Below are 25650 nucleotides of genomic sequence, written 5' to 3' on the forward strand. Positions count from 1 at the left end.
GTGAATGTGACAAATCCAATAATTTATTTCAACAGTTTTGCATCAATAGTTTTACATTATTTTCTAACCGTAATTTTCTTTGTGTTATGGCTGAAAGTATATTTGTAATTTTTAGCTATAACTAGCTGCATTGCCCGGCTTTGCCCGGTCTACCTTGAAAAAAACCATTGTGTCAAGTGAAGTATCTTCAATAACCAGGATCAAATGAAAGAAAAAAAAACATCATGCAACATTTTCTCGCCAAACAATGACGACAGATACTAAAATACTTTTAAGAAATTAAAATAAAATGAGACAGATGGATTTAAAATGCTTAACCATGGAAACACAAAATAAAATAAGTTTAAGAATTGAAAATGAGAAAGATGGAAATAAGTAATGAATTCAAAAAGCGTTACCGTGGAAACGAAAAATAAAATGGTTAAAAACTTGAATAGAGAACAGATTTTTGAACTTCATTTAATTCGCTTGTAACTTTTTTTCTAATGGAGATAGAGGGTTAAACTTTCGACCTTAGGTCGAGTTAGATCTGGAGTAAAAAAAACAGCTCTTTCCAATGCTGGCAAAAAGAAAACTGTGGGACAATTCCTTCACTTTTTATTGATGGATTTAATGAAGAAAGTAGTGCCTAAATTTCAGCTAAGCCTAAACAAATTCGAGCTAAAAACGTAAAACACTCCCGCCGCAATTAAGTTAGAGCATTGGAACAAAAGGCATACAACGCGGAAAATTCTTCCCTTTCCAACGATATGTAATATTACTATTTGCGAGTAATTTTTCACCCCCATATTCGAGAATTTATGTGAAAATTGGACCTAAATTGAAATAAAAAAAGAACTATTCATCGAATTGTTTTCGAACTGGTCTGCAAACCTTCTCAAGACTTAAAGGAACAAACTGTGAAAATTTCAGCAAAATCGGCCGGGTAGTTCTCGAGTTTTGCGAGTTCAAACAAACAGACGCTTTTTGGAGACTTCATTTTATACTATGTAGAGAAGTTATGTAATGCTTTTCGTACAAATGTCTAACCACAAAATTATTGAACTCGCTACACAAAATATATTTAAGTAATTTAAGTATATATTTCGGTGTATTGGTATTCGATGTTATGAGATATTATTGTAGATTCAAGCCCGCTTATTAGAATATCGGTTAAAAAGAATAAACAGCTTAATGTAATACATTTCCAATGCTCCAAGCCGTAGTAATTAGTTATTTTGATCCCGGATAATGGAATATCCCGCATATTAAAATTTTTTGTGGAAAATTGGCTATTCCATTAAGCGGGCTCGACTGTATTAGACAAATGTTTCGTGGCAAATTCGCTATTCCATTAAGCGGGATCGACTGTACTTCCGTATTTATCCAATCATGAATAAATAATCAAAAGTGTATAACATTCAAAATATACTCATAAACCCAAATGCTTACATCTTTATTCTTTTTGAACAATGGTAATAATTTCACTGCATAAACAGTTGTCCAAAGTAATTCATTAATTCTGATTCAACACAAACCTCTTTTACGCTGTCTAGCTGAACACAAACACCCTTTAAGTATTCACAATAACTGAGAACTAGACCGACTTGGTGCAATGTATCCTCTTTAATGGTGCTTCCATACAATGGAATATTTACGAGTTCACAATAGTGTACACATTGTGATCGGTTGCTGGCAAATATTGTTACCCTCTCTACCGTATTCTGGGTTACACGAAGTGCATTAAGCAAAGGGAGATATTGTAATGCTTCATTAAATTTGAAGTACTTTGGAGTATGCATTTGGATGAATGTGAAGCATGGTTTCTGTTGATGTAAAGAAAATGGCGTGAGTTTATATGCATATTTAAGGATATCTGAGATCGGGAGTATAAACGCTTGGAATATGGATTTATATCAAGCGTGGTTTTAGTAGACGGACTGCAAATAGCGTGCAGGCTTATTCCACGATATGTATTATAGAAGGGTATGGGAGTGTAATATCGAAAGCTATTTTAAGAGATGTGTTTAAACGTTCAAAACTTAGCGAAATGGTGTAGGGGAATGTGGGGCAAAGTGCAATAGAGGGGAAACCAGAAATGGTGAAATATTTACTTTGCTTTTAGCGCCACCTATCTAGTAATATTTTAACCATGTAGCAAAACATTTAGTCTATTCTAGTCAAGAAAAAATTACCTCTTAAAATAAAAATAATATGATAATACAAACAATTTTCGAAAATTAATACTCGTATTGTAATATTTTGTTTAGAGTCAAAAATTATTTTTGTTATTATTAAATCATAATGTTCTTGTTATTTACATATTCAGTGCATATTTAATTGTTTAATTATTTACCAGCTTATTTTTATTTTAAATGCTTTGTAGAGTTAGTCAAATGTATGCAGGGCGAAGTGGATGGAGCAAAGTGAAGTAATTCACTTTCTTTACTTATCAATCTTTTATCAAATCACTAACATATTCATTTATTAAGTTTTTCATTTGCATTCCTTTTTTTTTTATCCATTCACTTATTTTCTTAATTATTGACTATTTTTCTGATTTAATTTCTCTCATTTATTAAAATACTAATTTATTCATTTGTTCGTTTATTAAATTAAAAATTATCATATAAGCTTTATGCTGCAATATGCACGCATATAAACCGTGAAAAAACGCCCTTTTATACTAAAGTTTATCATTTTTAAAACCGTTTAATTAAGTAAGATCTCATGGTTTTCTGACATGAGTCTAAAACTACACCACGTAGAGCATAATTACAGCTGTTGCTCAAAGTTATTGACTCAGGCGTTTTAGAGTAATTGACCTAAAACTGTGATTCTTTTTGTTTCAAATTATCAACTTTCAGACCGCGTAATTAAAACAGTTAATTAGTTGCCTTGGGTTTTAACCTGGACCTTAAACTACACCACTCGGACTATAACTGCAGCTGTGTCCCAAAGTTGTTGATCCGTCGCAATCAAAGTTATTGACCTCTAAACTTGAGCATTTTTAAAAAATCATCGACTTTGAGACCGCTTATCTACTAAAGCCAAGGTAAACGAAAGCTATTTTGTATTTTTCTTAATACTATACTGTGGTGAGTAGTTAATCATATACTTATTTCCGAGGGTTACTCTCGGCTTCAGTTTAAATGTTTATGTTTCGTCATATATTTTTCTCAGGTTTACAGCTTTCGTTCAAAATAAAATTTTAGTCATAGCTTGTAAGATAACTTAGTTACACGCTTTTAAAAAGTGGGTGTTTGTCATGTCGCGTTAATGTTTTAAAAGTCCTGTTAAAACACAAATTTAAACAAATTCCCTTGAGATCAGATTGCACACCTGGCATTACATTTGACCCCCTTCAACCCTCTAATCCTTAAGGCTTCTTCAGAATGTATTACGGATAACATTCCATTCGGACGCTGAAGTGAAGGAAACTGTGCAGGACTTCCTCAAGGATCAACCAAGATCTTTCTACAGCAATGGCTATATCCTTCTGCTGAAACAATAAAATTTCTTATGTAACGCACATGGTGAATTCTTTTGGTTTTATTAAAGGTATTCTTTCTTAATAAACTTGTAATTTTTTTCATTTGAGTACCCTTTATGCTTTGCAAATTTAAAAGTACGTAATGCAGTAAGCGCTCGTAAAAACAGCTATCTTAAAACCTTATAAGATAGCCGAGACGTCCGGGAAGCTAAAATCAAAATGCAAAATTTGAAAAGTAACCATTTTTTTAATATGCTTAGAATTTCCAGAGTTATTTATAAAAGGCTTGCATACGCAACCGCATTTTATGCAAATTATGTAAGTCATAAAATGGTTTAAACTAACACAGCAGAGAAAATAAATATTTTGTTCAACAATGAAAAACATTTTATGCTTGTGTTTTAAGCATTAGGAAAGCATGATATTATCTAAGGATAAAATTTAAAAAACAAGTAGTCCAATGATAAACTCCACATTATGCAGCTTGGCATAAATTGCGAATCTCATTACGTGGGAACAAAAGAAGATCAATTTCCGTGTCATGTTATCTTCCCTGGCTGTCCTCACCCCATTGTTATGCATAGCTGTAATGCGGGAAGAAAAAAAGGAAGATTTAGCTGGTGGGATCAGTTCCTCGAAAGTCATAAAACGAAATGATTGTTCTGAGATTAAATTATAGAGGGAACTTCGACCCGTTTAGAGCTTTTTTTATTATGCTCGATGGAGATAAAATAAATTTTGGATTTTATGTTGGCAGCATAAATATTGAAATTTTTACACCAAGCCTTTAAAGCATGTTTCTGAGTAGGTTATGACTTTGTGCAGTCAAGTATACATACAGAGAAGCTAGAATGTTTTTTAGAAGAAGAACAAGAGTTTCGTGCTTGATGAGTAAAAAGTGTAAATGAAAATTCAAATGCTGCGTTTCTGAAATTCTACGTTTAGAATAAAGTTATTCACAAAAAAAAAAAAAAAAAAAACTCAACATTAGCGCCTGCGGAGAATTTTAAGGCAATTCCGAACTATGAGGCGAATTTGCTTCAAACAACTTTTGTAGGAAATGTTTTTGATGGAAGTTTTTTATATAAAATATCTTTTTGATTTGAACGATTTTCCGTTCAGTTTTAAACAGTTCAAATCCCTTAACATTATCTCCTACGGGGAAACTGAAAGTAAATGTAGATTCCGTACTTGAAGGCGGATTTACTTCAAACACATTTTGTTGGAAATAGCTCCTGACGACTAACTCCAGACTCCAACTCCGAGAATTTAGGGGCACCTGACTCCGACTCCTGTGCCCAACAATTAGTTGGACTACTGCTCCCCGATTTCGACTCAGACTTCGTCACTTTGGCAACAATTTATACACGAAGGAAAAATGACTGACTCTTATCCTTGGATATTCGACTCTGACTCTGACTCCTTATCCCAAAATGATATTGACTCCGACTCCGCAACCATGGTTTTAACTACGAAATAATTATTGTTAATATGACTTGTTTTTATTTTCACTCTAAAGTTTTAATTTAAGTATTCAGTTTTCGGCGGATAAACTCGTTTCTACATAAAGATATGTGCAGACGATTTTTTTTTTGACTGTCAAAATTTTTTCTTTAAGTTGACATTTTATTGTTTTTTTTTCTATTTTGGTAAATGCATTAATTCGGAACTCCAGCGCTCGAATACGCTACCTTGCGGTGATTTACAAAACTGCCGATGAAACTAAAACTTTGCCACGTTGCGTTCCACGTGTGTCTGTTGACGTAAACACAGGCAGTTTGTTCTGAGTATTTATTAACGCAATCGATGAGTCTTAGTTTGCTTTCAGCTACAGAAATTAATTCGTCCCTTAGTAGTATTCTCGAGCTTCTCAAAATAATGTTGGTTTTCCTTATTCCCTTCTAAAATATGAGTTGATTGAAAATGGTGAAAGCGAAAACTGGATTAACAAACTTGGATAACGTTATACAAGGTAAAAAATTTTATTGTTTTGTATGAATGTGTAAGAATATGAGTTTTTTTTTTAATCTTAAATTAATTTAACTAACCATCTTTTACAGCAGCATTTAGTTGGAATGGACGGTATGCAAAATATTTTCTTGAATATATTATCGTAGAACAAAATGAAAAATGTTTTACCGAGAAAGAATTTACTTTATTGAGCAATCACGATTGCTTATTGTTCTCATTTGACCGTTTTTGGTGTCCGTGCCTTTTTCAACTTGGACCAGAAGCCTTTGCAGCACCACCGCCCACCGTCTTCTGCTGGCGGCGCAGCGCGGCTGCTCCAGTTTTGAGCTATCCGCTTCTCCTGGTCGGAGGCGTCCATGTCCTACACAAACGCACGTTCACACACACACGACTTCACACACATACACTCACACACGCCTACGTGCATACACACAGGTCTACGCACACACACAACTATGCACACGTAACCGCTCAGGAGGAGAGGCTGGCTTGGGGGGGACAGGAGCCAATTCTAGAAACAATAACTCCAATGAGTAGGGTCCTGTCTCAGTTCGTAATTGCGAAAAACATAATTTGGATTCAAAATTTCAGAATTCAAATTAATTTTTTTTTCCTTTTATTCTCAGCTGAAAGGTTTCGCCAAATTTGTTTAGGGTTATAGTTTTAGTATTGGGCGAGCAAAGTAGCCTTGGCGAGATTTCGCGTTTCTAGTTAAACCATTTTTAATTTTTATCATGAGTGGAATAAAATGGTAGTAAGATTACAGAATTCGATAAGTAAAAAGAAATAATGGTCAATCAACTGAAAAGAAAACTACCACCATATATCCGTAAGAATTCTGTAGATGATTTGCATAACTTGACATAATTAAATCGTAACTCAGAAATTTGAAAAATTGAAACAGAAAAATTTTAAATTAACCGATTCGGGAATTCGAGAGAAATAACTCAGCAACAAATGCAAAACAATAAGCGCTAGCCAAGCAAGGCAAAGAAGTATCATCTTCTTTCGATAATAATTTGTAATGTCATATTGAATTTTCAAGCATTAAGTGTTGTTCTTGTCAGGCCACAATTATTATTTAGTTTTATCAAGAATTGATAAATATCGAATTCAACATCGTGGAAATAGCTGCTTACAACTACGAACTACGTAGTTTGCATTAATCTTTGACGTTTAGTAATGCTTCTTGAATTCTCATTTCTTTCTACGTGGGCCAGAATATCCACAAGACTTTGAAAATTAATTTAAAAAGAATAAAGCGAAAAATATCATACATACGAACAAAAATCACAACACTTTAGCATTTTCTTCGTTACCACATGCGTTTGTTTTAGTTTTTAAGTCGGCCATTAGACAGTGACTGCAGTGCCCCCTATAGTTCGTTGGAGTTGCGAATTCATTTAAAACATTATTTTTGGAAACATGGGGAAAAAAACGATTTTTTTTTAAATAAGCTTATTAATTTTACTTATTTTTTGGTTTTGAAAGCGATTAAAGAACTTTTTTTTTAAATGGAAAAAACTGTATTAGCTGCTTTGTTTAAAAGTTTTTATACGCATCTAATATTTTAAATGAGTGAGGCATATTTTATTCCTAGAAATCAGCTTAAAATATTTAAAAATTATGTTTGAAACAATTTGCGATTTCAGCTATTTCTGAGAATATTGATCAGGTACTAGAAAGTAGTATGGGTATACAGGAAAGTAGGCTCGTTTAGTTCTAGACGGAACTTCTTGTTGATATTTAATTTGTTATTTTTTCCATATTTTTTAATATTTATATTCTTTTCTGTTTGGCAAAAAGAACAAAAAAAGAAAAAAGAAAAAAAAAACATTCGCATTTTCTTTTTGCGCATTTCTTATAACCTTCACCTCCAAGTACTGGGGGAATTTTTTTTAGAAACTTCTTTCTCTAAAGTATGATAACCAAAGTTTGTTGTTCTTATGATTTCACAGCGTATCTATTTAGCATAAGTTTCTGTCAAACATAATTTTTAAACCAAATGGTATACATTTTTCCAAGACATAATATCATTTTTCAATTTTCTTCAGTTACAATATTACTTGTGCTCAAGAAAAAGTTTTTTTTAAATATCGTTTCGATATCGTTTCCGATAAGGCGTTTAGTATTTAAGCACGCATACTTTATTTGGTTACCTAATAAAAAGCGTAAAAACAGTTTACATAAGCCGCTCACATAACGTTTCTCTTCTTTTACAAAACACAGCAGCGCACGAGGTAATAAAATTCCTTTCTCTTAAGTCGTAAAAAGAATTTATTTTCATTTTCCGATCTTTCTTATTAAATTTTATGCACTTTCTTGCATAAATATTTTGAATTGAAAAACTTTCATCCGTTTAGCAAAAACTGATACGAGATATTTTGAAAAATTAACCTATTGGGCTATGTCTGAAATGCTAATGAGTTTCCTCTTACTATCTTGAAGTAATAAGCTGGAAATGTTAATGTTGAAGAGCTTAACAAAGTTTTCCTTACAAAATATTTGCATACATTTTCAAGAAGAGTTATAATGTTTAATGGTGATCGACTTTTGAATTACAGCTTTAAGTGTAAAGAACATTTTGTTAAGAACCAGTTTTGGTCTAATTTTGTCGAACATCACGCAAAAGCTAAGCAACTGTTAATTTTTTCACAAATTGTCATCTTTTCACATTTTTGTCATGGCTTAGAAATTAAAAACTAACACAATGTTGTGTGGCTCAATAACCCAATATATGTAACGCAGGAAGTCCGTCATTATTACAGGTTTTGTAATAACAATACTAAGTAAAGTTAAAATGTATTTAATCGAAGAAGTGAGCGAATTACAATATTGATAAATGCGTATTTATGTTTCTATACTTACCTGATATGTATGCAGACTTTTTGTAGACGATTTACTAAAAAGTCTCCCGTCAAGGTATGACGAATGAAAGTTGTTTCTCTTCTTCTACATTTTAAGGAAGCAATTGCCTGTTTGATGATATTTTGATAATGGGGTGGTTTCCTTCGATCAAAAGTACTACTTTTAGTCATTGAAATGGATAGAATGAGCAAAAAAAAAAAAAAATAATAATAATAATAATAACATGGGCCCAAAAAATACTTTCATTTTCCCAACAGTTTTTTTTTAATTAATTTTTTAAAATGTCCGATTTTTCAAACAAGGCGTGGTCTTTATGACATCACAAATGATGCACTTTGCCGCATCTTTCTACTACGTCTCCACGTTATGATAATCAAGCAGCAAATTAAAAATACCCTCTACGCTTGCTATCAACCCTATCGTTGCCAATACACGTGAGTGAAGATGAGAATTAAATATTTCGTTCGGTGAATGGCAACACAGAATTGCATTTCATCATTTGTGATGTCATCGCCAAGAAATGTAAACAATAAAAGCTCACCCATTTAAGCAATTTTTTTTAAATATTAAACTTAAACAAATTATTTAAAAAAATGATCAGATTCTATGTTTTTAAGCTTGCTCTTTCAGAAATATTGGAAACGACCCCCTTGAAATTTTAACACTAGATCCAGTGGATTAAATCTAAACTCCAGTGACCGTTTTCGTTTCTTCATTCCCCTGAAATGACAGTCTTACCAGTAAAACAGTTCAGTTACCGATCGAGTTCAGCCTTGTCACAATTAAGCATTTCCCTGCGTGTTAAACATTACCAAAACACACTATCAAATTATCATGCCGTGGCGCGAGTTTCATTGTTGAAACACGCCCGTTACTCTATCATTGGCTAGTGTATATATGAGGATATCTGGTCATCTCCCTCACCATCATCTTGCCAAGTCTGAGACAAGTTTTCTATATATCTTTTCTAACAAACTTATAGTTCTTTTATGACAATCCTAAGACTTCCAGATACTCACGTTCCCATTAATTCTCATACAAATAGATAGTACGGTGCAATCGTAATTTATCATTAACTTTGCAGGAAAACTTTGCTTTTCTGTTGTCCCAACAGTATCAGCATTTCTTTTGATAAAGAATGTTCTTTTTCTTGCCCGAATGATTCTGACTGATCTTCCACTTGAATATAGAATCCTTTCAATAGCTGTTCATTCACATTGCTCATATTATAGTATTACTTCTCCTAATTTCCTTTGCCCTTTGGAATCCTAAGAGAAAATCAGTTGAGTAATTTATTGGCTGGATGCGTCTGCAATTTCTAAGGGAATTTCTTCAGCTTTCCCTAATCAATCAAGTAGGTGAATGGAATACCAATATAGAAAAATTACTTAATGTGTCTCTTTTATGTTTTTTGGGGGATTGCTCTTAGTCATGTATCATATTTTCTGCGATATAAGTGGTAATAAATAGTCAATGATGTAAAAAAAGCCATAAAACGAAAAAAAATGTGTTTCATTGAAATATGGAGCACAAGTGTTTCATCAGAAACGCAAACCGAGTTGTATATTTAGATCATCTCATCTTGTCCACTTTTTGCTTCCTTTTACAAATAAGGAAACATTGTATTCGTGAAAAAATGTTCACTCAAAATTCGGCCTTAACCGACTCACGTATTTGCACGTAATATCACGTTTTGTTAAAAAGCCCGCAAGACGGACTTGTACGTAGAAAACTGCCAGAGAAAAAGTTACCTCCAAAAGGCCCAGGCCGTGAAATTCCTTCTTCGTTTCCCCTCTGATCTCCCGGGGAGAGAGGCGTTGCTTTATCTTCCCCTTCTACACGCTCTGTTAACTCCGAAAGGACACTTGTAAAACCTTTCATTTGTACCTTACTATTGAAATTGTAATGAACATCTCGGTGGAGACATCCTAACTAACATTTTATTTTAGATTATTTTATTAACTTTTAGGAGCTTTGATGAAGTTATATTTGAATATGTAATGTGAAATCATTTGAATTTATATCATACAGTCAACTATGACTATATCAGTCAACTATACGCGTAATAAATCAGTAGCTATGTAAAGAAGTCACTAATGTTAATTGGAAAACGTTCTTGAAATTAGTTTAATAGCAATCATCATCATATAAAAGCCAAAATCTATAATCGAATAACGTTAGAGCGTTATTCGCAAGACTGGAAGTCGCGCCATAGAATGCAAGATGGTGTTACTTTGATCTTGGAGCACTTAAAATTCAGTAATTTCATTCATAATTTGATAATAGTTTTTGGCAACACTTGACGAGTAGAGCAGTGCTCGGGTTTGTGTGTGACAAGGTTTTACTATTTAAAATCCAATAAGTGAATTCGTGAAACATTCAGATGAGTTAACTTGGTTGTCCGTTTTCAGCTCAAGCCATTATGCAAAACAAGACGCATGTTTTATTTTGCTAAGCGTTTTGTAAAAAGTCAACTTATACTACAGTGAAATCCCGTTACAAGGAACTTCAAAGGACCCTGCAATTCCTTCGTTATAACGGGAGTTTCATTGTAATGGAATTTACGCCTTGTACTGGCAATTAAATCAGGAATAAACATTTACTTCGCTGAAACAGATATTTTGTTGCATTGCTATTCGTAGTAACGGGATTTCACTGAATAAAAATGTAACGTGTAACTACAAAAGTATGTATCTCCAGTTCCAGTTTTTTCGTTTATGCGGCTTTTTCTCTCATTGCAACAACGTCATGAGATAGAGAGTTTGAAAGTGGCCCTCTATTTTTTTTTAAGTAGCGCCAAACTTACTGTCCTCGAACCACATGTGGCCCTCGAAGCTGATCAATCTGGCCCGAATCTAAAATTATATTTTGTTAGTTTTCAAAACAACCGATTCTATTTATTCGGCACTCTAAAAAAACAATTGGAAACTTCATATCAATTAAAAAAGCTTGAAATAGTTGATAAAAACAATTCTTGGTTTGAAAATTTCTTTCCTAATGAGTGTTTTCAAATGGTATCTAGAAAATAAAATAGAGAATATTTAGCTTTTGTATGTGTTCCGGGCCGAGAAATTCATCTTTGTATGAGAATCCCTTGGATTAAAAAACGGTGGTTACCAGTGGTTTAAATAAAACAGGAAGCGTTATTGTAACTCAAATCTTTTTGTAGTTACAGATATAAATGTTTTCTAGGTTTTTTTTTTTTTTCGAGATACTTGCTTTTGCAGCCATAAGTTTCAAATTACTTCCCTAATACTTTCGAATTAACAAGTAAATCTAACTGGCATTTGACACATAAAAACGGCCATGCAACTTCGTATGAAAAAAAGGAGAAATTCGCACCCGTCAAATTATGATCGGAGATTTTCTAAATTTGATAATACAAGGTACATCCAGGGTTCGTAATTTTTTTTTTTGATTTAAATCGGATTTTTTTATTTAAATCATATTATTATTATTATTATTATTATTTGATTTTTTTAAAAACTTTTAAATTTTGTGGGTATTAAGTATTTTACATTTATTAACATAATATATTTCATACTACAGATAAAAAAGCAGCTTTTTAGCTATTTTCATTTCATGGCAGTTAACTATTTTTAACAATATTTTAAGTAGATCCGTTTACACCAATGCATGATTCAAATTAAAATTAAAAGTTAACCCCCCCCCCCCCCCCAAGCTACAACCACAAGCCTTCAACTATAATTCTAGGAAACAGTAATACCACTATTTCCTAGAATTGTAATTTTCATACTTTTAAGAAGAAAATATTCATAAAATTCGGCAGTTTTCTATGTTTCTCAGCTTAGAGTCAAAAAAAGTTCAGAAATTGATTCAATTGTTCAATTAGGATGAAGGCAAAATAAATAAATAAATAAATAAATAAATAAATAAAAACCCTTGATAATAAAGCAATCTGAACTAACGAATCCATTCAGCTTACTTTTAAAAATAGGAAAAGTACTTTAAATATTCAATATTTTTTAAAGATTTATTATTTTTCAATATTTTAATTTCAAATTTTATTATTATGTTTATCTTGTATGCTGTCAAATATTCTGAAAGTTTAGTAACAGTTGACGGAAAACTCTGCCTGCTTTGAACCGAAAACCTTAAAATAAAATTGGCATTTTTGAAAGAAATGCTTATTTCTCCGTGGGTATAAGAGATACTTTCACAAAAATATAAAAATAGATTCTACATAGTTTGCACAGTGCTGGCAAAAAAAAAATCTTTACATTTGGTTAGCAATTAAAAATTTTACATAACTTTTTCTTGTCGTGATTTTAATTGGCATGCTCCCTTGTGAATTGGCCGAATACCAAATATTCGGCCAAAATCTAGACGAATATTCGGTATTCGACCAAATAACTACGAAGCATGCCAAGTAAAATTATAAAAAAAAGTTTGCATGTAAAGATTTTAATTGCCAACTAAATGTAAAGATTTTTTTGTCGGCACTGTATTATGTACGTTAATTTGGTTTGCTTTTTAGTTACATTAAAATTTCGCTCACAATACGTACGTAAAAGTGAAATTCTCACCTAAAACGAACAAACACTTCTGATCTCTTCACTGAAAACATTTGTAATTGAATACCAGTAAACAGTAGTGACTCGTGGGAGGGGACCCGGGCCCCCTCACTTTTTTCAGGCAGTAATTTATAACATTGATTTATTTTAATTTTTTTGTGCGAAAGTGCTTTAAATAAAAAAGAAGTTGAAAAACTGGATTGTACCGTATTTTCCTGCGTATAAATGCGGGAAGGGGGGGGGGTGCGAGTGCGTCCATTATTAGGCTCCCTCACTTTTTCAAGGCATGAGCTGCCACTGCCAGTAAATAGTACAATCATTAAGTATATCAGTATTGTATGTACGGGGTGGATTTTTAGGGTTCAAACCACCTTCGAAAATTTTCAAGCCATTCCAAAAAATGCTTTTCATTGCTCTTTTGCTAAAAAATTTGTTATTACTATATATTTCATTCATTTATTTATTTTCGCACTCATTTGAAAAAAATACACAATTGTTATTAAAAGAGTGAAAACTCACGACTTTTACCTTCAGTATTTATTATTTATAATGTAATTATTGCGAATATTCTTTTTTTACGAAACGATACAGCGAAGTAAATTTTCCTTCAAATTTTAAATACTTGACTCACGCTGACAAAAAGATTAAAATTCTTTAAATTTGAAAGCGCATTTCCATTATTTAACGTATCTTATTCCTTAAAAAATATGACCTCAAGAAGCATCACTTCGAATACGCGTATATAAGTACACGCATCTAATCTATTCTTTTGAGTTTTTATAAAGACATTGAATAGTTTATCAGAAAAGAAGTATAGTGAACGAATTGGATTTCTTTCCTTCATTTACGAGATACGTCATTTTTTACATTAGTATATTAATGTCCTTAAGGCAGCATCTCTCCTTTAAACAACCTATTTTAGCAAAAATCAATAAATAAACAAATTAAATCAAACTTCATTGATCATATACATTTAACGAGAAATAGGTTAGGTAAAATCCTCCCCGAAATAAATGCCTGATTACGGTCCTAAAATATGTATCAGAAGTACGTATGAGAATTATGAAAAAAATCCTTACAACTTTAACTATAAAATTTTAGATTAGAAGAAATTTTCACGAAATTATTATTTTGAAAAAAATGCATAATAGTGGAACTGCTCAATGTCTTTTTTGGGATTTTTTTCCTAACTCCCAACCTCTTCCCATCTGCCGTGTTTTACATCAAATATTCATCGTATTATCGTCTGTAACGTTTATATTTCTTTATGTTAATTTAATGTCGTCAGCGTTATCTAGTTTCTCTCTCTCTCTTGTTTGTAATTGTAACAAAAGAAATTAGACGGAATAGTGGAAATATTTTTATAGAATGTGAAAATGTTGACCATGTTTTTCGCGCCCGTTGTTGGCGAAAAATTAAATATTTCATATTTTAAAGTAAATAATGTGCTTGCTTAATTTTGTTTTAACCATACAAAATTTTTCGCAGAAAAAAAAAAATTGCGAAAATTGACCAATATATTATTTGATTATCCGGTGAAATTATTTGATTAAGTGAGGATCCTTTACATTGCATCTGTGGAGAAATATTTGATCCAGAAAAGCTTTATTCGTATAGGCGGTGAAACTTAATAGTTTCTGAACGGAAAAATATACTGTAATTTATAAAAATATGGTTCAACAAAAAATTATTATTATTACTATTGTTAATACTTTTAAAAATTAGCTATCTTTTCTGATCTAAAATAATTTATTTTGAGGAAAACTTAGGAATTCTAAAAGACCTTTTCTTCATTGCAAGAAAATACAGCTATAGATTGAACTTCCACAACTCCACGTGGCTCTAATGAAGCGTAGAAGGGAAAGGAATGTGGGCGGAACTGAAACTTCACTTGTCATGATTCAAAAGGGATTATCTCCTTTAGACTCAACCTTGTTTCGTCTTGTTTGGGGGAAGGCATCTCACAGGTGAAAGTACGTGGCCACCAGAATGGCGTTGTGAACTGGGAAGCCCTGTGCTAAAAAAAGCATTTTTTTGGAAATTCCTGTTTTCGTGGGCGGGTTAATTTCCATTTTGCTCACCCCCGAATTAATGTTGAGTTTTTTTTTTCAAACCCGGCCACACACTGATAAGTGCCTAAGAACGTATAAAAACCCGAAGTATCCATTTTGACATTCCCCGAGTTAATTACAACGACTTTTCTCGTGACGTCCGTATGTACGTATGTATGTATGTGCGTATGTGCGTATTTGCGTATGTGCGTATGTATGTCGCATAACTCAAGAACGGTATGTCCTAGAAAGTTGAAATTTGGTACGTAGACTCCTAGTGGGGTTTAGCTGTGCACCTCCCCTTTTGGTTGCATTCTGTTGTTTCTAAAAAGTTTTTTTGTCCCTTTTTGGGGATAAATCATTGTTAATTTCGATGTATGCTCAAGTGGTGTTATAATTTGGCGGACACTAAGCGATATATCGCCAGTCTTTTGGTCGCCAAATTTTGTCGCCAACTTGGAGACAAATTTGGCGATTTTCTTTAAAAAACCCGGTTTCAATTTGGCCACTGTTGGTAATATTTATAGAGTAAACTATTGAATCACATTAAAATTGCCAATAATGGGGAAATGACGTTAAATTGGAGTAAAAGGAAGTCATGTGAGGCACACATCAGCTCGTTATATTCAGGCGTCGAGAATAAAAAAGGTTAGCAAGAAAATTGACGCTTTTTGCGGACACAAATGACCGATAAAGATTTATGGTAGGTATTTCAAATATCCTTATTATTTTCAAATTCCCTAAGTTCATCCCTGTCAGTACGACCGAGAGATATTTGTCCTGCGGGCAGCTTTAAATGATTTTATGCAACGAATATAAGTGAAACAAAAAAGCTAAGCTTACACTTCCAGTTTTAGCAAATTTTCCCCTGTGCCCCATTAAGAGAAACCCATTTTAAACACCGAAATTCCGCTGATTTCTTTCAGCCTCTGGCAGTTTTTATGTAGCATATTATGGGCCTAGCATTATTCATTGAGATGTACTTTTAAACAACAAGAAAGCATTTTAAATATCAATTTCATTGAATGTTTGTTATTTCGATTCAAAAGAACCAGTGTTGACATTTCTTAACTCTAGAGAAGTCGCGCTTCGGTTGATTCCCCGCCCGTTGTCAGATATTTCGCTCTATCCCACCACCCCTTATTCTATTAATGGGGCCCATCTGTGTAGCTGAAGGTCAGACTCACCCCAGCCCACACACATAGTTCTGAGAATTTTCTTCGGTATTTCAAGGTTGCATAGCTTTTGGAAATGTATGTTGGTCATTTAGACCAATAACGCACCATCCTAGTCAGGTGTCATTTTCTCCCCGCACTTCTTACTTCTGCTTTCATCTCAAGGATCGCTACGGCGGGGAAAAGACCAAAGCGCGAGCACTTGGGCAACAAAAGGAAACGTGACTTCTCTAGGGTTAAAAATTTCTCTCAAATGCTGTCCACAACTGCGTTTAACACATAGAGTAAGAAAGGCCACCCTATACAAAGAAATTAAAGCCGGAAACTGCACCAAAGTATCACATAATCCTTAGCTTCTTGCTAAAGAACATGTTATGAATTTTGATTCAAAATATTACATTGTTGAATTTCAATTGTTAGGTAATTTAAACGTTGATACTCTTGCAAGTTTATGAAGCAAGATTTTGAAACTGCATTGAAACGTGTGATTAAAATGCAAACCAATCCAACTGCTACTTGATTCGGCCCCTTCAGAAGGTTGGTCTTAACCTTTATCGTGAAGCGATCACGTTATGATAACTCCGTTCAACTTCGCACCGATGTATGTCGCACACATTATTCTTGCTTTAATTTTTATATCCTTTTTATTCAACGCCCATGTAATGAGTAGGGGATTGTGGGGCAAAATGAAATGGTTGGGATCATATACTTTTTTCGATAGGAAAAAAAATAAACTTTTCTCTAAAATTTGCGGTTCATAAGGAAATAACAATGCATAATATAGTAAAACTAGTTGCGTCGCCAAGCTTTGCTCGGTCTACCTTGAAAATAAAAATCGTGTCAAGTGACGTATATTCAGCAATCAGACTTAAATAAAAGAAAAAAAACATCATGAAAAATTTCCCTTTCAATTAATGACGACAGATATTAAAATACTTTTAAAAAAGTAAAATGAGGAAGATGGGAAAAAACCCAATGGATTCAAAAAGCAGAACCGTGGAAACGCAAAAATAAAGCGGTTAACAAATTGAATGGGGGTGAGATTTTTCGAGCTTAAGAAATCTTGTAACTTTTTTTTCTAAAGGAGATAGAAGTTTGGTGCTTCGACCTAGGGTCAGATTAGATCAGAAGTTAAAAATGTCGTTTTTTTAGTTGGTGTCAAAAAGAAACCTGTGGAACAATTCCGTCACTTTTTATTGATAGATTTAAGAAGAAAGTAGTGCCTAAATTTCAGCTAAGCCTAAACAAATTCGAGCTAAAAAAGCAAATAACTCCCCCCGTAATTAATTTAGAGTATTGAAACAAATTACGTAGAACGCGGGAAATTCTACTCTTTTCAACGATACATAATATTAATATGTGCAAGTGATTTTCACCCCCATGTTAGGGAATTTATGTCAAAATTGAGCCTAAACTAGAGCAAAGAAAAAAAAAAGAACTATTCATCAAATTGTTTTCGAACTGGTCTGCAAACCTTCTCAGTACTTAAAGGAACAAACTGAAAATTTAAGCGAAATCGGCCGGGTAGCTCTTTTGAGTTTTGCGAGTTCAAACACAGACGCTTTTTGGGGACTTCATTTTATATTATGTAGAGACTTGCACTGAAATATTATTATTTACTTTTTTTGTAACTTTGTAACTCCAAAAAAAAAAGATGGAAATTTTCTTTTTTTTTTATGCTGTAAAGTGAAAAATATTTTTTCAATCGAAAAAAATACTTTTTCAACGAATATTAGAGATACGTTTGAACAAATAAATAAGTAAATGAAAGAATAAAGGAATAAATTTAAAATAATGAAAAATAAACAAATAAAAAATAAATTTATTATCTAATATGCGAAAAAAAAAATGACTGAATAAATTTGTGAATGAATAAGAAAATAAGGGAATGAATGAATAAATAAGGGAATTATTAAACGAAGAAATGAAACTGAAATAATTAGTAAATCAATACGCAAGGGATTTGATAAAGGATAGAATAAGTAATTGAAATGAGCTACTTAATTTTACCCCATCCACTTTGCCCCACATGCTCATTTACTTGAATAACTTTACAAATTATTTCAAACAAAAAGGAGCTTTACATAAAACAAATAAATAATGCACCGAATATTAGTATATATCAATTAATATTTAAAATGTTAATAACAATATCTTTATCATTTAATAATACGAAAACTATTTTTTGACGTACAACAAAATTTTCAATTTGAGCATGTATTTTTAACAAAAATATTCGTAGGTAAGTATTTCACCATTTCACTCTCCTCCACTATTTCACTTTGCCCCGCTATTTCACTTTGCCCCACATTCCCTTATTATCAATATTTCCGAGGTGATGTTTTCCCCATAGAACGTCTGTGTTTAAATGCTCTATGGTTTAACATATTCTATTCTGATTAAGGCATTGGAGTCTGGCATTAAGCGAGATTTTGGCCAGATAACGCTCGAAATACCCCAGTGATTCATTGAAAATTTGAATTTCAGAATGGATCATTTTAACTCTCGTTACGCCCAACACTTGAAAGAAACTGAATTGGAACTTCTATCTTGTAGCCATTACGGAATTTTCTTGTACATCTATCTTATTTATTCTTGGATAATGTATAGTCGCTAATTCAAAATGATACTATTCGCAAAGCAGGAAGAGTTCGATAATTGGGAAATCGGCGCTTTGTAATTCATTGCCATTAAAGGTTTGGCAGCAATACATGCAGGAGTAATTAATTTTCTTTTACATGCGTAAATAAAGAGTAGGGTAACTTATATTTGTATAGGGTTACCGTAAAACAACAGGGTTACCAATGCACGAATTTAATCACCGCGTCATTTCCAAATTATCGTAAAAGCGAAATCAAGGAACCAAAATTCAAAATCATTTCAAAAGCCTTGCTTATTTTAATAAAATATTTTTATTTGTTTAAAAATAAATGATGGCAACATGCAAAAAATACCGTGTATAATTAAAATTTATTTCAGTCACATCCCTTTAGAATTGCTGTAGACGTTTATGCAGTAATATTGAACAGCTCAGAGTCTGATTATTAAGGTGCAAGAAATATTTCATACATGCAAAAGTTTATTACTACCCTTAAACACTTCAATTTCGTACATTGATATTAAAAAACAATGTTTTAAAGCAATGTTTTTAAATCCATTTAAATAAAAAAAAAGAAATAAACAAGTAAACTAAAAACGCTCAAAAAACCCTCACTTAAAAAAAAAACTCACTCTTTCATGAAACATGTTTTAACAGATACTTTGAACATAAAATATGCAATTTTAGCAAAATTTTATGTTTTGTATGTAACATTTAAGATTTTTTTAAAGTTCGTAGAAACATATTAGTTAGTTATTGGCGACTTTGCACATCAGCTCTTTGATTGGTCAATAAACAGAAGCTTTTTAATTAAAAGAACTGAATCTGTGTTTGCACGGGAGTGCAAAACTAAACATAAGTATAGATTTAGAAACTTTTACAAGTACAAAAAAGAAAGCGAACTCATTTTCGTACGCTAAACAATCATCCGCTACAGTTCAAACATGCTTTTTTTAACTGTTTTATCAAAACGGTTATGTATTTTATATGCAACTGGAATCAATTCACATACAAAGATTTGAAAAAAGCCAGCTTATTTTCTTTTTTGAACAATCTCCAAACAAATGCTTTTCATTTTAATTGCAACAAAAAATCAAACGTAAAACTACGCATTAGGAGGTATAGGATTAACTTTCTCGTTTGCTGAAAAGTTGTTTGTATCTTTCAGTTCCCCCCAAAGCATGTCTTCGGATAGAACTAGAAATAAAGTCTTTTGTTTGAAATATATTTCAGCCTCAAAACATCGTAAAATATTAGAGTTATGAGGTAATTAGCTAAATACGAAAACGTTAAAGACTCTTGGGGTAGAATAAGTATAAGAGTTTCTGCATTGTCTCTGTTATTTTACCTCCTGTGTATTGTTAAGCTTCAGCTTAAGTATTTTAAGTAACAAAGATGATTTGAAGTGATTCTTATTTGGAATTAAAAAATAATTTTAGCTTACAATGAATAAAGGGGTAAAAGAGGAATCTTTTTAATATTTTATGAGTTTCTGCTCTTCAGTTTAGCAAGTGCTTAAAATATTTTGGATTAATTACATAATAAAAACGATTTCACTTTTTAAAAATAAAACTATTTTATAACTCTATGTGTTTTCAGTACAGTAATAAAAAGTGAAATATATACTTTTATTTTTAATTTATCGCCTGTTAATGCTTAACTTTATAATACTTTGTAAACATGTATTGGCATTAGCTTAGGTTCTTTTTGGCTCTAAGGATTTTGTATGTTACTAATTGCCATTCGGCTATTACTAAATATGTTTTTTTAATGCAGTAAAGTGCTTTCTATTTATGCTCTTTATGCTTGGATGCAATATAAGATAGTCCAAATTATCCGTGCCATTGACATCCGCGCCTTAATCGTTACAAATGAAAGACTAGATACCGTATCGGGGGTATGCACTAGTTCTGCTAAAGGCTAAATACCCTAAAAAACGCAGCTTCCTTTAGACGATTAAAAAAAAAAAGTTTTATGTTTAAAAACATTTTTACTATGTTATAAGGCTTTTGTTTCAACAGTTAAAAGGGTTTCCTTAGAATAATTTGTAACTTCCTTAGAATTATTTGTTACTCCCTTAGAATTATTTGTAACTTAAGTTGACCAAGATAGAGAAAATATTACCAAGTTAAGCGGACATTACATTTGTTTAGCTCTGCGAATCTTTTTCTTAGAACTACGCTCATAAATTCACTCAGCAGATTATTTATCATAGACTTATTGACTTCTAAAAGACAAAAATGCCGAGTTTAGTAATATTTTAAAAATACTTTAAACATACTCAATGGTGACATATGCTCATTGAAAAGCACATTTGATGACATCTTTCTGAAGGAAACTGTTTTCTTCGAAAATTTCACAAAGAGGAAAGAGTCCTTTATCCTTTTTATGAAGAAAGCGTCCATAAACTCAACAAAGAAATTTCCATGACCAAATAAAGGACTACGACTACTTTCAATGCAGCAAAGGAATCTTTGAGAAAGATTTTCATATTGTAAGACACTGTCGTGAGAAAGAGAATAAATACAAGCAAGGCATCAAAGCGATAGTACAACGACAGTCGTGGAAAAATTCTCAAGCAGAGACAAAAATATGCTACTGTGATATTTTTGCACATTTAATGTCGCTTCACTGTAAAAAAAAATCTGTAAAATTTACGGAAAAAAACTGTCAGCCAGGACGCCAGTTTTCTTCCGTTTATTTTACAGAAATCTTCCGTATTTTTATTATTTATTCAATCTGATTTATTATTTTATGAAGATTAAAAAATGAAACTATACTTTTATAAATACATTTCAATATTTACTATACTACTACGAAATACATGTATACAAAGGTAAATTTCCGAATATGCCACTGTAACAGATGACAAAAAACATAATAAAATATTGATTAGGATGCAATGAAATGGAAGTTGCAAACGATTTAAGACTTACTCGCTTTAAATAAATATAAGATCAAAAAACTCGAGCACGAGAACCAAAATCCAAACAGGCGGGCGAAATTTCGAAGAAAAACAAAGTACGCGGTGAGGCGATGGTAACAGTTAACGCTTATAACCGGTTACAGATTCAAAAAAACAGAGAAATCCTGTATTTTATTACGAACAGTTTTTTTCTGTAAAAAATACGGATAACTTCTTCAAAATTTACAGTTTTTTTTTTAGTGTTGATTTGGAAAAAAAACGAGCTGATGTGTGCATCACATGACTTCCTTTTACTTCAATTTAATGTAATTTACCCATTACTGGCAATTTTAATGTGATTCAATAGTTTACTCTCTAAATATCACCAACAGCGGCTAAATTGAAACAAATTTAAAAAAAATTAATTTGAATTTTGACATCTTGAATTCAAATTATGTTTCTCGCAATCACGAGTGTGTGTATGTAGGTGTGTGTGTTTGTGTGTGGGATTATGTGTTTGTGTGTACGGGTTATGTGTATGTGTGTAGGCATGTGTGTTTGTGTCTGTGGGGAGGGGGGGGGGGTATGCGTATGTGGTGTGTAGGCATATGTGTTTGTGTCTGTGTGCAGGCATGAATGTGTGGGTAGTTGTGTGTATGTGTGTGTATGTGTGGGTGTCTGTATGTATGCGTGTGTTTATGCGTTTGTGTATGTGTGTGTAGGTGTATGTGTGCATATGTGTTTGTGTGTGTGTGCGTGTGTAGTTGTGTATGTATGCGCGTGTGTGTAGTACATGGATGCAACCTGGAGACGGCTTTCGCTAGAGGTGCAGCATCGTGAGGAGCCAGTCGACGGTGATGGTGAGGAGGTTGGTGGTGGGAAAAATCAAAGGAACGTCAAAAATATTCAAGCGAGAACAATAAGCAATCGTGATTGCTCAAAAAAAAGCCAAATTGGTCGCCAAGTTGACGAAAAAACTTGGCGAACAAAAGACCGGCGATATATTGCCAAGTGTCTGCTAAATTATAACACCACTTGAGTTCACATCAAAATTAACAATGATTTCCCCCCAAAAAGGAGCAAAAACCCCTTTAGAAACACCTGAATGCAACCAAAAGGGGAGGTGCACAACTAGACCCAACTAGGAGTCCACGTACTTTTAACTTTCTTTCAACTTTCTAAGACTTACCGTTCTTTAGTTATGCGACATACTTACGCACATACGCACATACATACTTGCGTACATACATACGTCACGAGAAAATTCGTTGTAATCCACTCGGTAATCATCATTATGGATATTTCGCGTATCTATACGTTCTTAGGCACTTATCCACGTGTGGTCGAGTCGGAAAAAAAAAAAAAACTCAATATTCAGTCGGGGGTGAAAAAAATGCAAATTAAAGTCGAGTTTTGAGTGAAAATTTTTTCGCCAATGCAATACTTTCTTTTTTAGTAAAAGGAAGTAAAAATTTTTTTGACTGTCTTCTTATCCTTATTTTAGAAACTAATATTTTTTCACTTGCTTAAATCTTCTTTACGGAAGCATATAGTACATATTACGGGTACTGTTTGCTTGTTCATTTTAAGTACTTTTGTAGAAGAATTTTTTAAACCTTCAGCCAAGTGTTAGCAATTAAAAGTAAACTAATGAATTTTAATTAGACGTTTTTTGTTACTGTTCTAAACTTAGAAAAAAATGATTTATTGTCAGCAGATAAGTAAGCTTTGAGAAATGTTTTACCAACATTTGCTCTTTAGTCGATTCCAGATACAGTAGAGAACCAATTATCCGGAAAGTTCGGGACCATAGTTATCCCGGATATCTGAATTTCCCGGTTTTCTGGATCGCTAAAAAGAGTTTTTGACCGATTGTTTATAATACTTAAATTACTGTAATAAACAGTAATACGTATTAAAATAAGAAGAAAACAGTTCAGAAATGCTTATCAATATCGAAACATCAAAAACTACTATTGAGGGAATAAATTAAGCACAAAAAACCTTAAGTTATTTAATAAGACCTGAGACCATCACACTCATTTTGAAAAGGAAAGAAAAATACAAGTTTTCGATGTTTTAAAATGAAAGAGAATGAAGGGAAGGGCAAGAAACAAGTTTTTGAACGTAAATGAGCGATTCTTCTACTATAGTGTATATGAGAGAATTTGTTTTCATGAACGCGTTTTTTTTTTTTTTTTTTTCACTTTTTGTAAAGGTTTGGCGTTAGCGATTATTGATAACTATTACTTTTGCATTAAGTTAATACCAATTGAAATTTAATTTATGAGTTCCTGCAGCCTTATTATAGTCTTGCGTTTAACGATTTCTAGATTCCACCATCAACTATCCGGAAAATTCGAGAATCGCGGCGTTTCACGCGCTTTTGCGACGTCACTTCCGCTCTAAACGGTTTTAATTAAAGGCCATTCAATAAAATATTGCATTATAATGTGACAATCTTCATTTCTTTAGTTTTCAGTTGTAATATAACACAAAAATTTCAGACTTACGTGTGTACTTTTTAGTTCATAAAAATATTCCGGAAATTTTTCCCCTGCGTTAAAGACAACCCTTTGAAGTTCCTTTTTGTAAACATTTTCCCGAGTTATAGATGAGTAATATGGTATTTATTAAGAAGCCGCTCATTTTCTTTTAGGTATTTCAAAAAAAAAAAAAAAAAAATTAATAAATAAATAAATGAATAAAAAAGAAAGAAAAAGAAAAAAATGCTTAGTTTTTCAAAAATTGCCGAAAATGCGTATTTTTGAAAAATGGTGGGAAAATCTAAAAGGTTGCCGGTTTTCTGGTTTTCCGGTTCCCGGATAAAAGGTTCTGCACTGTAAGCAGCTGATATTGAAGTCAAGCATACTTTTGGCGTTAATAATTACATAAAGTTTTCATTATTTCTCAAAAAACTGATTTTTTTAAACTTATCGAAGGTTTTAAAAAGACGTTGACATATTTTAGCTGTAAAATCATTTGGCATAGTTTTCGTTTATGTGGTTCTCCGTTAAAATTGGTTATCACTAGAAAGATGGAGGGACCTGTGTGTCGCCCCTCGCGTATTTTGCTGCTCAATAACTCGAATAATATATATTGGAGCTTAATGGAACTTTCCGACTTTTCATTATATGACATTATTTGAATGCCTGTTTAAAGTCATTCGTCTCATTATACAGGGTGTTTCAAAATGAATAGCGGGGTTTTAACATGTTATAACATTTATTGCACCAAACTTACAGCCACAAGTGATATATCAAATGCAAGAGAAACTCAAACAGTTTACATAATAGCCTACAAGTGTTCAATGTGAGCACTATTCGTCACTCGGCACACGTCAAGACGATATGCGAGTTCTTCCCAAACTTTGATGATTATCTCATTAGTAATTGCTGCAACAGCTGTTTTAATCCTGTTCCTTAATTCGGGAAGGTCGGCTGGCAGTGGAGGCACATACACACGGTCCTTAATAAACCCCCAAAAATAGAAATCACACGGCGTTAGGTCGGGTGACCGTGGAGGCCATGGGAAACAAGCCCTGTCATTAGGCCCTTACGGCCAATCCAGCGGTCGGGTACAGTTAGGTTAAGCCAATCGCGTACCTCATTATGCCAGTGAGGAGACGCACCATCTTGCTGAAAGATGAAGTTTTCTGGTTCATCTTGTGTCAGTAGAGGGAAGAGAGCAATAGCTTTACTCTTCACTCTCCGGGGCCCACTGTACCTATCACTAAGTGGTTTAACCAGTTTAGGATCCCCGGAAAGAGCCATAGCTGTAAAGAATCCAGATAAGAAGACGGATTGCAGCTGAAACATTCCACGCGCATGCGCACTGATGCCAACAAAAAAAAAACTGTTTGAGTTTCTCTTTCATTTGATATATCACTTGTGGCTGTAAGTTTGGTGTAATAAATATTATAGCATGGTAAAACCCCGCTATTCATTTTGAAACACCCTTTACTGTAAATATTGACCCTTATACCTAGAAAGTCAGAGAAGTCGCAGTGGCTCCTAAGCTATTTTACACCAAAAAAATGTATTTCTTTCCTCTCGCTGAATTGTTGTAGCATAA

Source organism: Uloborus diversus, chromosome 6, assembly GCF_026930045.1.
Source record: "Uloborus diversus isolate 005 chromosome 6, Udiv.v.3.1, whole genome shotgun sequence".
In the NCBI taxonomy this organism is placed as follows: domain Eukaryota; kingdom Metazoa; phylum Arthropoda; class Arachnida; order Araneae; family Uloboridae; genus Uloborus; species Uloborus diversus.